This window comes from Lutra lutra, chromosome 6 (genome assembly GCF_902655055.1).
Source record: "Lutra lutra chromosome 6, mLutLut1.2, whole genome shotgun sequence".
Classification (NCBI taxonomy): domain Eukaryota; kingdom Metazoa; phylum Chordata; class Mammalia; order Carnivora; family Mustelidae; genus Lutra; species Lutra lutra.
This window is the reverse complement of record NC_062283.1, coordinates 32,393,562-32,405,942: the sequence shown is the minus strand read 5'-3', so window position 1 is coordinate 32,405,942 and position 12,381 is coordinate 32,393,562. Positions and strand designations below refer to the sequence as shown.

At 42.5% G+C, this 12,381-nt stretch overlaps 1 long non-coding RNA gene and 1 other non-coding gene across 4 annotated transcripts; both read right to left on the bottom strand.

Moving 5' to 3' along the window:
• On the bottom strand, positions 1-10,365 carry LOC125103135 (uncharacterized). 3 transcript variants are annotated; one of them, XR_007128291.1, is made up of 4 exons: positions 9,084-10,365; positions 3,643-4,719; positions 2,296-2,416; positions 1-646 (listed from the first exon to the last, which is right to left on the bottom strand). It is a non-coding gene; the product is annotated as an uncharacterized LOC125103135 (long non-coding RNA). The 3 variants fall into 3 exon arrangements; XR_007128290.1 differs by lacking the exon at positions 9,084-10,365 and having other exon boundaries at positions 9-646; positions 3,643-5,692; XR_007128292.1 differs by lacking the exon at positions 9,084-10,365 and having other exon boundaries at positions 9-646; positions 4,585-5,692.
• Positions 7,838-7,967, bottom strand: LOC125103449 (small Cajal body-specific RNA 20). The gene has a single exon (XR_007128435.1). It is a non-coding gene; the product is annotated as a small Cajal body-specific RNA 20 (non-coding RNA).
• Positions 10,366-12,381: the final 2,016 nt, after the last annotated feature.

The following is a 12,381-nucleotide window of genomic DNA, read 5'->3' as shown; positions in this document are numbered from 1 at the left end:
ATTTATTAAAAAAAAAAAAAAAAAAAAAAAAAAGAATTATAAAGCAGAGTTAATTTTAGACTAAGTAGTAAAATATTAATCTTGTATAAAGAAGATAAAAATTTCAAGAAGAAATAAAAGTAGTAATTGAAGTGAAATAGTATTTTTTGCATTTTGATTCCACGTCTGGAAACATCAGAGTCCTCCAAGATTATCAAAGGAATGAGAGGGTAAAATATAACATTACTTAAAAATAAGCAAGTGCATTCTTATATGGTACAAAAAAATCAACATAAAATTATGAAGAAAATTATCCATTCACAAAAGTTACTACAAATAAAAAATACTCCAGGATCAATTTCATAGATGTATTTCCAATTGATCCCATTAAAAGGAAGGTGATTATCAAGTCTCCACTTTTGTTCTCTTCCTCTTATCCCTGAACCCCACATAGGTTAGGGCTTTCTCAGCCATGTCGGTTCTCGCCTCTTTCCCAGACGCGGAGACGTCCTTCCTCACATTTTCTGGTTCCGCTGAGCCGTTTCACTTCCACCCCTTCTCCTTCCACCAGAAAGGGAAATAAGTCCTGGATTCAGAGCTCCTCCATGCCCTGCTCGGCCTCATTTTCTCCTCACCGCCTGGCTCACAGTGGCCACTGCAGAGGCACCTGGAATAGAAAAGGAAAAGAAAACACTTTGAATTATGAGGGTTAAATGGAGCAATGCGCGCACCTAACAGGTTATGGGAGTGATGGTGGATTCGCCGTGCTCAGGGCCCTCACTAATCATCCAGTCCTTTCTGCAGACCCCAGCTATGCTTCCTCCTGGCTCAGTAACCCCCAAGTCTGCACCCTCAATCTCCACCTTTCTTGGAAATGGGGGAAGCTGGTCCCACGCGGGGCATGATGGGAGGGGAGCAGCCTGAGAGGAGTGAGCAGTGGGAACCGACAAGGGGCGGGAACCAGGGGGTGAACGAGATGCTGATGCTGCTTGCAAGGAGCTAAGGAGAGAGGAGGCGCCACCTCGGTGTGTCAGAGTTCTTCTGAACGCTCAGTATGTGCTCCAGGGGTAATACTCTATATTTTATGCAAAAAGGACCACTTAGAACTTACCTCGACTTTCAAAATAATTTCATACAAAACAGAAAACCCCAAATCACTTTGGATTGTAAAAAAAATGTTGAAAAAAGAGAACTGCATCGACTGCTTTGAGCATTTTAACACTGTGTTAATTACTAAGACAGGAGGCCTGGAATGTCTGATGACTACAAACTTAAGGCATAAACCTGTGTCTTCTATAACTTGTTGCATTAAAAAGGCTAAGCCTGGGGCGCCTGGGTGGCTCAGTGGGTTAAGCAGCTGCCTTCGGCTCAGGTCATGATCTCGGGGTCCTGGGATCGAGTCCCACATCAGGCTCTCTGCTCGGCAGGGAGCCTGCTTCCCTCTCTCTCTCTCTGCCTGCCTCTCCGTCTACTTGTGATCTCTCTCTGTCAAATAAATAAATAAAATCTTTAAAAAAAAAAAGGCTAAGCCTTGTTTGGTCAAGGACTATTCATCATGGTGTGCAAAGAAAAGGATTTATTTAAGTTTATTACATTATATTTCCAATTTTAAATTCTGATCTTAATTTGATTTCTTTTTTAAAAAGATTTATTTATTTTAGGGGTGGGGCAGAGGGAGGAGAGAGAGAATCCTTAAGCAGATATCCCTGCTAGCTGTGAGTCTGATGCAGGACTCTGTCCCAGGACCAAGACTGTGACCTGAGCCACAATAATAGTCAGATGTTCATTCAACTGAACCACCAGGCACCACTTAATTTGATTTCTTAATGGTAATGGTAAAATACGCTCTTCGTAAGTTATATATTGAATCAGTGCTGTGTGAATATAGGTCACAGAACATGAAATTCACCGTCTGCTCATCCTAGAATAACTAAGAATGGTCCCAGACCTACAGGGATAAAGGTAACAAACATAAATCACTATCTTTGTGCAGACCAAAGATAGAGGGTGAATTCAGAGGAGGTCCATGTCCAAGCTGCCACCTTTCCCTAGAGTCAGGATATCTCCTTTACGGGGTTTCCTTCTTGCCTGTGTATACACAACAATGAACTTCTTCATGAACTCCTAGTCTTTTTACCAAAACCCTCAAACAAAAGCAATGGCAGAGATGGCTTGGGGAATATTCTTAAAACAGACAAGAACAATGGCTTTTTATTATTTATGGAACTCCAAAAGGGAACTTGGATACAGGCCCCGAGAGAAAGTGTGCATGAAATCAAAGAGAACAACTATAGAAACTAGTTTTGGAGCAATTACTTGGCAGTAACATCCTCTTGGGAGGCTGAAGTCTGTCCCAGAACCTGCCTCTGGGACTGAGGAAAGATAGAAAAATGCTTGTTCCAGGGCACATGCCTGTCTTCAGGTCAGATCAGGAATCCTGTGGAGGTAAAAGGAAAAAATATAGTTATCTCAGGTTGCTGACCTCTCTAAGTCTCAGCAAAGAAAACTTTGCTGAGAGACCGAGGCTTAGCCTGATGAAAAATAAGAGTTTCTCTGGGCTTCCTTCATCAATGGAGCAAAGTAATGTTCATTTTCCACACTTGCTAACGGGCTGAAGTTGAGAGAGAGTCAGGACTGAGACCCTCTTCCCAGTAGATGCTTCAGAGTCACGGTGCAATGAAAAGACTTTATGCAACCCATCCCCAAAGAAAAACAAAGCCAGGGTATTAATTGGTTTTCAAGATCCTCATTATGTGAAAGTAAAAGGAGAAAAGAGGATGTAATTAGCCATTAAAAATATCTTAGTTAGATAAACGTTCCCATCTCATTTCCATTGTCATGGTCAGAACCCTGAAGTAAGGCAGGGGCTGGTTGGACTCATCTGTTACTAACTGAACTCAGGCATGACCTGAGTATCTGCAGCCCCCATGTGTCTGGTTGGGATAAGATTCCAGCCTGGGAATTTCTCTCTCCCTCCAGGCCATTTCTGCTCCCTGACAATCTGATTTCAGTGGCCTCCAGGAAAGCAAACCTCAGCTACTTCTCAGGTTTTCTTACTTTTCTTGATCCTAACGGGCACTAAGATGCCCACTACAAGGTAGATGAGCCCCAGCACAAAGCCCAAGATTCTAGCCAGCATTTCTCTGGCAAGAATCAGTGTGCCTCTGGGCAACACAGACTAGGGTCAGTCCCACCCTCCGCCTCAGGTACTGTCTGATTCTAGAATATCAATATGAAGGCTATGAGAGATACATACCTTGGAGAAAGAGGAAATTTAGAAAAGACCCCCAAGTTCTGGAAATTAGACTGTGACTTCAAAAAGGACACACATGCTAATTCTGGTAGCTGCCTCTCAAAATAACTCACTAAGCTAAAAGACCGAGGCAGAGAACAGTTCCCATGTGTGAGGGTAATTCAGGAAGGTGTCTGAGTTTCCTATGTTTTCTGACCCGAGCAGAGATCTATGAATCCTTAGCATCCCCTAGGTCAGAGTAGCCAAGCCTCTGCAGCCACAGCTCTGAACTATTCTCAGGGACTTCTCTAGGAAAGAGATGGGGGTAGATATGACAGCAGTGTACACACAAAGATGAGTGGACCCCAGAGCTAGAACATCCCCTGTTCTTCAGAATTTGGAGCCCACACAGTTATCAGGGCATAACTCACTCCACTCCACAGTGACAGTACCATCCGGGGGTGCTCTGCTTGACAGGCCCAACTATCTCCCTGCTGAAGGGTCATTGCCAACATCACCAGGATCTGGAAGATCCAGTCTTTATTACAGATCAGGTTGGTGGACATACCCTAGCTGTTTTCCTCCTGTCCGTTTAGGAACCAGTGGGGTTTAATGTGGCCTGGATAGAAATCTGTCACATGGTAGACAAGAAGGCTGAGGGGCTGTAGGGGTCCATTCTTCAAAGGGGAGGTGTTCATTTTAGGCTTGACTAAGAATTGTAAAGAGAAAAAAAGCTAATGGTACATGAGATTATTACTTCTTAGACATTTTTGTTATAGAGTTGATTTCTAGATGTTTAAAATATAAATGATATAATTAGGCTAGTAGATATGGATGGTACTGAACAGATGGAAATAAACCTTCAAATGGAATATTCATGACCTTGAATTATATAATAAAGATTGAGAAGAATGGGAGAGAGACAAGGCAGCACTTTATGGCACATTTAGCAGAAATTTTAACTGTAAGTCAGCGAATAATAGCCTTTGGAAAAAGAATATATAACCAGCTGTGAAATGACCTATGTTTTCAATGTTTATCTTGATGAAAAGGATGAAAAACTTGCTCAAATAATTTCTTAAAATTAAATATACAGACAATAGCATTCTCTTGTTTTATGAATCTAATAACTTTATTTTTTTTAAAAATGAAGGAAATTAAGCAAGTTTGATATAGCTTATTCTTTAAATAACTTAAATATTTTTTCCACAAAAATCTAAAATCTTCATATTTATAGTGATATTCCCAAACCCAGTATTCTGAGCTCCTACATGCATCATCAGTAAGCATACCAGCCCTTTAAGCTCCTCTTTTGCAATATGTCTTCTCAGGTTCCTTGAAGAATCCCACAAATAATCAGGAGTTGTCTGTACCTCCTCATTTCTCTGCTTGATGTCCCTCTTCTCCTTCATCTTCTGTGCTGCTCATAGGTCAGTTTCCAAGGGCAGTTACTTCTTTTGAGTATCTTCCACTAGTACCCTTCCTCCCTCCAGAGGGCAGAAAGTCCTCTACACAAAATTCAGAGCAATTTCTCAAATCAGAGCTTCTGGATCCTTAATAATTTAGTTTTTCCTTTTCTACGCACAAATATCCTAGGGTGCAGCTGAGTCAGGTAAAGGTACAGTAACTACACCCATGACCATTGTTCCCTGTGATATTTCTGCTTTGTGTGTACTGGGAGAGTGAGAAAATACCCCAACAAAAATAAACTGAATGGGCGCGCAAGCACTTCTTGTAGCTCCTCCCCCTGGCTCAGCACAGAGTGAGCAGGTGATAAAACCCAGCCCCCAGCTTCTCTGTGGAAGGAATTAAGACTGCACATGCACATCCAGCACCCTGACTTTTCTAGCTATTGACTGAGGATCTGGCTTCTAAAAGCCTGTCCATAGCAGAGGGGCTGGAATTTGCTAGTCTCCTGGGGACAACAGAGAATAAGTGAATCTTTGATTAGGATGATTGGTAAGGGTCTTCTCCTGTATGAGGCCAGTACATGAAGACTAGGAGAGATGGCTGTTTTGTCTAATGCATAGACACCAACACAGAGTCAAGGAAAATGAAGAAACAGGGAAATATGTTCCAAACAAAAGAACAATATGAATTTCTTGAAATCAATCCTAATGAAATAGAAATATATGGTTTACCCAACAGAGAATTCAAAATAATGGTCATTAAGCTGCTCACTGAAGTTAGGAGATCTCAAATAAACAACCTAACTTTACACTTCAAGGAACTAGAAAAAGAACAGACTAAACCCCAAGTTAGTAGATAGAAAGAACTAATAAAACAGAGATAAATAAGATAGAGGATAAAGATAGAGGATACCAACAAAACTGAGAATTGGTCTTTTGAAAAGATAAAAAAATTTGATAAACCCTTAACTAGGCTAAGAAAAAAGAGAGAAACCTGAAATAAATCAAATCAGAAATGAAAAAGGGGACATTAAATGGATGCCATGGAAATAAACAAGATCATAGAGAACTTTATGAGAAATTATATACCAACAAATTGGATAACCTAAAAGAAATGAAAAAGCTCCTAGAAACATATAACAAGATCAAGAATCAAGAAGAAATGGAAAGCCTGAAGAGATGAATAATAAAGACAATTGAAGGAGTAATAAAAAACCCCCCAACAGAAAAAAGCCCAGGACCAGATGGCTTAATGGGTGAATTCTATCAGACATTCAAAGAAGAATTAAAACCAATTCATCTAAAACTCTTCCAAAAAATACAGGGAACACTTCCAAGCCCATTTATGAGTCCAGCAATACCCTAATACCAAAGCCTGATAAAGATAATACAAGAAAAGAAAACCACAGACCAATATCCCTAATGAACACAAATGTTAAAATACTCAATAGAACATTAGCAAACCAATTCAACAGCACATTAAAAGGATTATACACCATGACCAAGTGGGATTTATCTGTGGGATGAAAAGATGGTTCAATAATGTCAAATCAATGTGACACAGCATATTAACAGAATGAAAGATAAACATGACCATCTCACGATAGATGAATAGACACAGAAAAAGCATTTGACATCTATATGGGACAAACATTATCAGCAAAATAGATGTAGAGGAACTCAACCTCAACACAATAAAGGCCATATATTAAAAGCCTACAGCTAACCTCATAGTCAATAAAGAAAACCTGAAAGCTTTTCTTCTAAGATCTGATACAAGGCAAAGACACCCACTTTTGCCACTTCTATTCAACATAGTACTCGAAATCCTAGCTAAAGGAATTAGACAAGAAAAAGAAATGAAAGGCATCCAAAACAGAATGGAAGAAATAAATTTACCTCTGTTTTCAGACAACATGATCATATATGTAGAAATCTCCAAAGACTCAACAACAACAAAACTATTAGAATAAATGAATCTAGTAAAGTTGTAAGAAACAAAACCAACGTGTGAAAATCCGTGATGTTTCTTTACACTAACAATGAACTATCTGAAAAGAAAATTAAGGAAACAGTCTTAATCACATAGCAACAAACAGACCAAAATATTTAGGAATAAACTTAACCAAAGAGATGAAAAACCTGTCCACTGAAAATTGTAAAACACTGATGGAAGAAAATCAAAGCAGACACAGATAAAAGAAAAGACCTCAATGTTCATGGATTGGAAGGATATTGTTAAAAGGTCCAGACTACCCAAGGTAATTTATAGATTCAGTGCAATTCCTGTCAAAATCCCAATGGAATTATTTACAGAAATAGAAAAAATAATCTTAATTACATAAAACACAGAAGACCCCAAATAGCCAAAACAGTTTTGAGCAATAAGAACAATAAAGCATCACATTTCCTAGGTTTTTTCCCCACAGAAAGTAGTTTATTGCTTTTAGAACAAAAGAAAATGCTTTCAGAACTTTTATTAGTGAAGAAAAACTGTGAGAACTTGACAACTTTTCTAAAACATTATTTTGCCAGCTGATGACATAGGCATTTCAACACAGAATACTTTTCCCATTTGCAACTGTGGGGAGCCCAAGCTGTCCGGTTAATACAGCTAACTACTCAGAAGTGGGGCTTGCACTTGCGGCTGGTGTACTGTCAGGTCTGACCTCTTTGCCCTGACGCCTGTAGTGCTCTTCCTTCTCCGGCACCCACTCACAGCTCTTCCTCACCATTCCACACCTCACAGTCCTGTACGGGACTCTATGCAGGAGACAGCTCTGAGTGGGTGGATGGAGTGTCCTGTCCACACCTAAGCTAATCCACACAGGGAAAAATGGTGATCCTCCCTGAGTTAGGTGACCTTGGATGCCCCTTCTACAACAGAAGTTCCCTCTTTCGGACACCATCTCCTCCCCCAGTGATATCCCCCAGGGCCAAAGAAATTGTTTAGTAGGACAGCAGGAGGTGAGAGGTCCTACTCCCTCACAGGCATCTTTGTGGTAATGACTACCTGTTTAGGTGTGTTTGTTAGGTGTTGTCTATGGGGTAGGCAGGGGGCCAAGGTACTTTTGGGGCAACATAGGTCAAGATCAGCTCATGAGAGCCTGGCACTACCTAAAGAGAGCCAGAGGCCCCATGCTGCCACTTCAGACCCTAGTCTGGCTGGGGGGTCAGCATGCCTGGTATAGACCAACTGGGGGCTCCCAGCAACTCCACATGTCTGAGGCAGGAAAACAAGGCTGCCAGCTTGTGGCAGCCCTGACAATGACCCTCAAGGGCTGATCTTGGCCTCCAGCCCTGGCTGAGGAGAAAAGGGACCTCCCCAGCCCCATGGGAAAGAGGCCCTGCCCAATTTCAAAATATATCACAAAGCAATCAAAACAGTATGGTACTGGTATAGAAACAGACATATAGGCAAATGGAACAGAATAGAGGGTCCAGAAATAAATCAGTGCATCTGCGGTCAGTTGGTCTTCAAAAGAGTTTCAAAAACACGCAGTGGGGAAAGGAGATTCTCTTCAATAAATATTGTTGGGAGCGCTGGATATCTATATACGGAAGAATGAAACTGGGCCCTTGTCTCGCACGATGTGCAAGAATCAACTCAAAATGGACTAAAGACTTCAATGTAAGGCCTGAAACCATAAAATCCTAGAAGAAAACATAGGTAGAAACCTCCTTGACATATGAGGAGAAATGTCATCTCATACCTGTTAGGATGGCTATTATCAAAAGACAAAAGGTAAGTGTTGCTGAGGATGTGGAGAAAAGGCAATCCTTGTAGTGGGAATGCAAATTGGTACAGCCATTATGGAAAACAGTATAGAAGGTCCTCAAAAAATTAAAAATAAAACTACCATACGTCCAGTAATCCCACTTCTGAATATTATCCATTGTATATATGTATGAATATATACAATATATGCAATATATTGTTTATATATTATACATAATACATATGCTAATTAGCCATATGCTAAGTAAAATAGGGCAGACACAGAAAGGCAAATACTGCATGATCTCACTTCCATGTGGAATCTAAGATAGTTAAACTCACAGAAGCATAGAATAGAATGGTGGTAATGAGGACTTAGGGAGAGGTATAAATGGGAACTATTGGTCAAAGGGTAGAAATTTTCAGTTATCCAAGATGAATAAATTCTGGAGATCTTAACATACAGCATGCTGATATAGTTAACAATACTGTATTGCATACTTGAAATTTGCTGAGGGTAGATCTTAAATGTTCTCAACACATATACACACAAAGACTCTAGCTACCGTGGGAATTGGATATGTTAATTAGCTTGACTGTGCAATCATTTCACAATGTATACATATACCAAAACATCAAGTTGAACACCTAAAATATATATAATTAATATATATAATTCCTAGTTGTCAATTGTACCTCAATAAAATGGAAAAAAGAAACATCTTCAGGACCTGCCAACTCTTACCTGGCTATGTGGGGATCAGTAGGGAGCTAATTAAAAACACAGCTTTCCAGGCCTCGCCACCGATTCAGGATCTGAATTTCTGGGCAGTGATTCTGTGGAATCTGTGATTTAGGGAAGATTTCTAGGAGGTTTTGGTGGGCAGGACCTGGGATCCAGTGGCCTAGAAGATCTCCTTAGACTGGCATCCAGCATTCTGATAACTGGCACCTGATCACTGCTAGAGAAAATGATGCCATTTAGCAGAACTATGACCCCACAAAATCTTGTACAGGGCACCTCAAAAATTTACCATTCCTATGGCTTGTCTTTAGGCATTTCTCGCACCTAATTACCTCGGCAACTTGCCTTTTAAATGATGTCACTCTCTTAACTCCTATCCAATTTGTCCACCATCTAATTCTTAGCAGACAACCTTGCCTCCCACTTTCCCAAGAGGAAACAAAAGCTGTCACACACACAGCTTGTCCCTTCTCCCACCCTTCATCCTTTCCTTTGTCTCTGTGACTAGAGTCCTTGTTTTTGCTCACAGCTCACTCCTCCACCCCTCACTGCTATTCTCTTTTGATGTCAAGTTTGTGTACCCAGTCTCCTCCTCTGTACAAGCTGACAGAAAGAGGCCTTGACCAGTCCTCTTGACTCGGCACACAGCTCAGCTCTCTTCTTCCCTTTACACTCAGACTTCCTAAAAGAACCTACACTACTCTGTACCAGCGATGGGAAATCAAAGACAAATCAAACGCCATCTCGGCCCCCAAGGATCTTAGGCTCCACACTCATCCTCACCCGCCCCCCACTTTACTTCTCAGCCCGACCTGGTCTTGCTCCTGCTCCCCGCGTCCCGCAGCCAGCCTACTCTCCCCAAGGCTCCCCGATTTCCAAACCCACATTTCAACCTGACTTTCCTTCACCTACCGAAGTCATTGCTACCTTTGGTTTAGGTCACCCTCTTAACCTCAGTTTCTGGAACACTTGTCTGTCCATTTCTCCTAATACCTGCTCTTCATTTTCACATTTCCTTCCCAGGATCCCTGTTAGGCAACATCACAACTGTCCAGGTTCCTGAGATACAGTCCTTTGCTCTCTTCTCCCGGGGTGCGCGCTCCTAAATGGTCTCAGCACCTTGTCGCGGGCTCCAGACCTTTAGAGTAACCGTCCGAACACCTGGCGTCCCTCAAACATCTGAGACCCATCTTCCCCACCAGCGTTTCCTCCTACACCGCCCGCAGGCGGTGCTGTGCAGGGAGGCTGCGTCCGCACCTCCCTGTCCCACGGCCAAGCCTGCACCCCTACCTCCCAGGGCTCCCCACACTCCCACGGCCAGCCAGGTGCTGTCTTGCGTGTCACCGCAGAAATCGCCTTTCCTCTTCTGGGGTTCAGCCCCTTCAGGTCCTGCCCTCACTCTTTCCCAGTCGCAGAACCCCAGCCCCAGCGCCCCCTTCCCACTTCCCTCCTCGCGAGCCCCGCCCACACGCTAAGCGCGGCGCCCCGGCCACGCCCTCGCCCAGCTTCCAGTCTGCAAACACAGGTTCTTGCCGTTGCCCCCGCCCCCGCGGAAGCGCGCGCTCTCCTCTACCTCTAACGAAGTTCCTTCTCACCTGGACCCGCGCGGGGGAGACAGCCGGAGTCCTCAGCGTCCTTGCGATAGGAAAGTGCGCTGCGAGTGCGGCGACGCCCGACTCCCACTTCTCGCACGCCCGCCTAGGTCCGCGCGGTCTGGGGTACCAAGCCGAACAGGCACGACCGTCGTTTGCTGTCCGCCCGACTCCCCAGTCCCTTGCATCCCTCCCCCACCCCGCTCCCGCCGAACCTCAAACCCGCTCCGACGCCCGCCGGCGGGGAGCGCTAACCTGGCGCCCCCGGGGTCCTAGTGCCGCCCATATAGCGCTGCTTTGTATTTGGGAGCTTTTCCCCAGCTCTCGTATCTAGGGAGAGGTAGAGTCTATTAAACTCAAAACCGAACGGAGACTAGCCTTGAAAATTCTAAGCAGACTAACCAGACTGCGATCATCCAAACAACGGTTAATTTAGCTTATTTTGCAAGGCTACCTTGACCTACATCATTTCTTGTTTGCGCTTCTGGAAATGATAAGTAAAACTTGAATTGTTTCCTGTGATTGATATGAAGGAACCCCTTAGAAAAATCTAATATTGTAACCAATCTGTGAAGGATAAACAGTCATTGTTTTCTCAAGCATAAGTTGCTTTATAACAATATACTCCTGAGCCTCGTTCCATGCTCTGGGTTGAGAGCTCCCGGTTTGCAAACTGTATTTTTGGTGTGTGCAGGTAAATTTTTACTAATCACTTTGGTGGTCCATTGGTTTTTATTTGGGCTATTTTGAACCTTTGACAGTTTATTTAGTGTGCATGGTTCTTTCTAGCTGTTCTCAAAAATTCTCACCGCAGGTCTGGATTTTTAAAAACTATCTTTTCTAACTGATTTTGGTGATCTTGGTCACAGAAAATTTCTAGGCCTTGGTGTTTATGAAAGGAGAGGATTTAACTAAATGACTTCTGAACATTGAACAATAGGCCTTTCATAAGGAAAAGAAAACAGTAAATAAACATGCATACATATATATGAATATATAAAATGTGACTCAATGCTAAGGGGTGATTCAGTGATCTTTAGAGAGGGGTGGCCATATTAAGGGAAAAGCAATCAGTTCTCTTGGCAGCTGGAAGAGGAGGGGTATGTGAAGGCTTGTGGGGGGTGATATTTCAGGTGGAGTCCAGGGAGGGGCAGAATCCCACTAGTGGGGAAAGGCCTTAGGCTGAAGCATTGGAGGGACAGAAAGAGTTTGAGAAATGGAGAGTAGTGCTGTTTTCTCTTTTTTCCTGCTATTGGACAGTCTGGCTTATATGTCATCTCCTCCAGGAAGACTTCCCTTATTTCTTTCTCTTTTCCACGTTAGGTTCTCTCTCTTCTGCTGCCAATATTACATCTTAAATATACTTTAGTTTTGTTGTGTTGCATGCTGGAAATGTAGAAATAAATTTTGTAAAGCTTTCTTAAAGCCTGGTGTAAGAAAATCTTAGCTTGAAAATTAACATATCTTTTCACCTTTCAAGCACTGCCATAGAGAGACTAAGGTGTGGAATGAACCTTGGTTGCTCAATGAAAATGACCACAACCTCCAGATAGTGCATTTAACCTAAATATCAGCAGAATATATCTTAAAATGTGATGCATTAATTTAAAATAACATTTAGAAGGGTGCCTGGGTGGCTCAGTTGGTTAAGCATCCGACTCTTGGTTTTGGCTCAGGTCATGATCTTCCGGTCATGAGATCAAGCC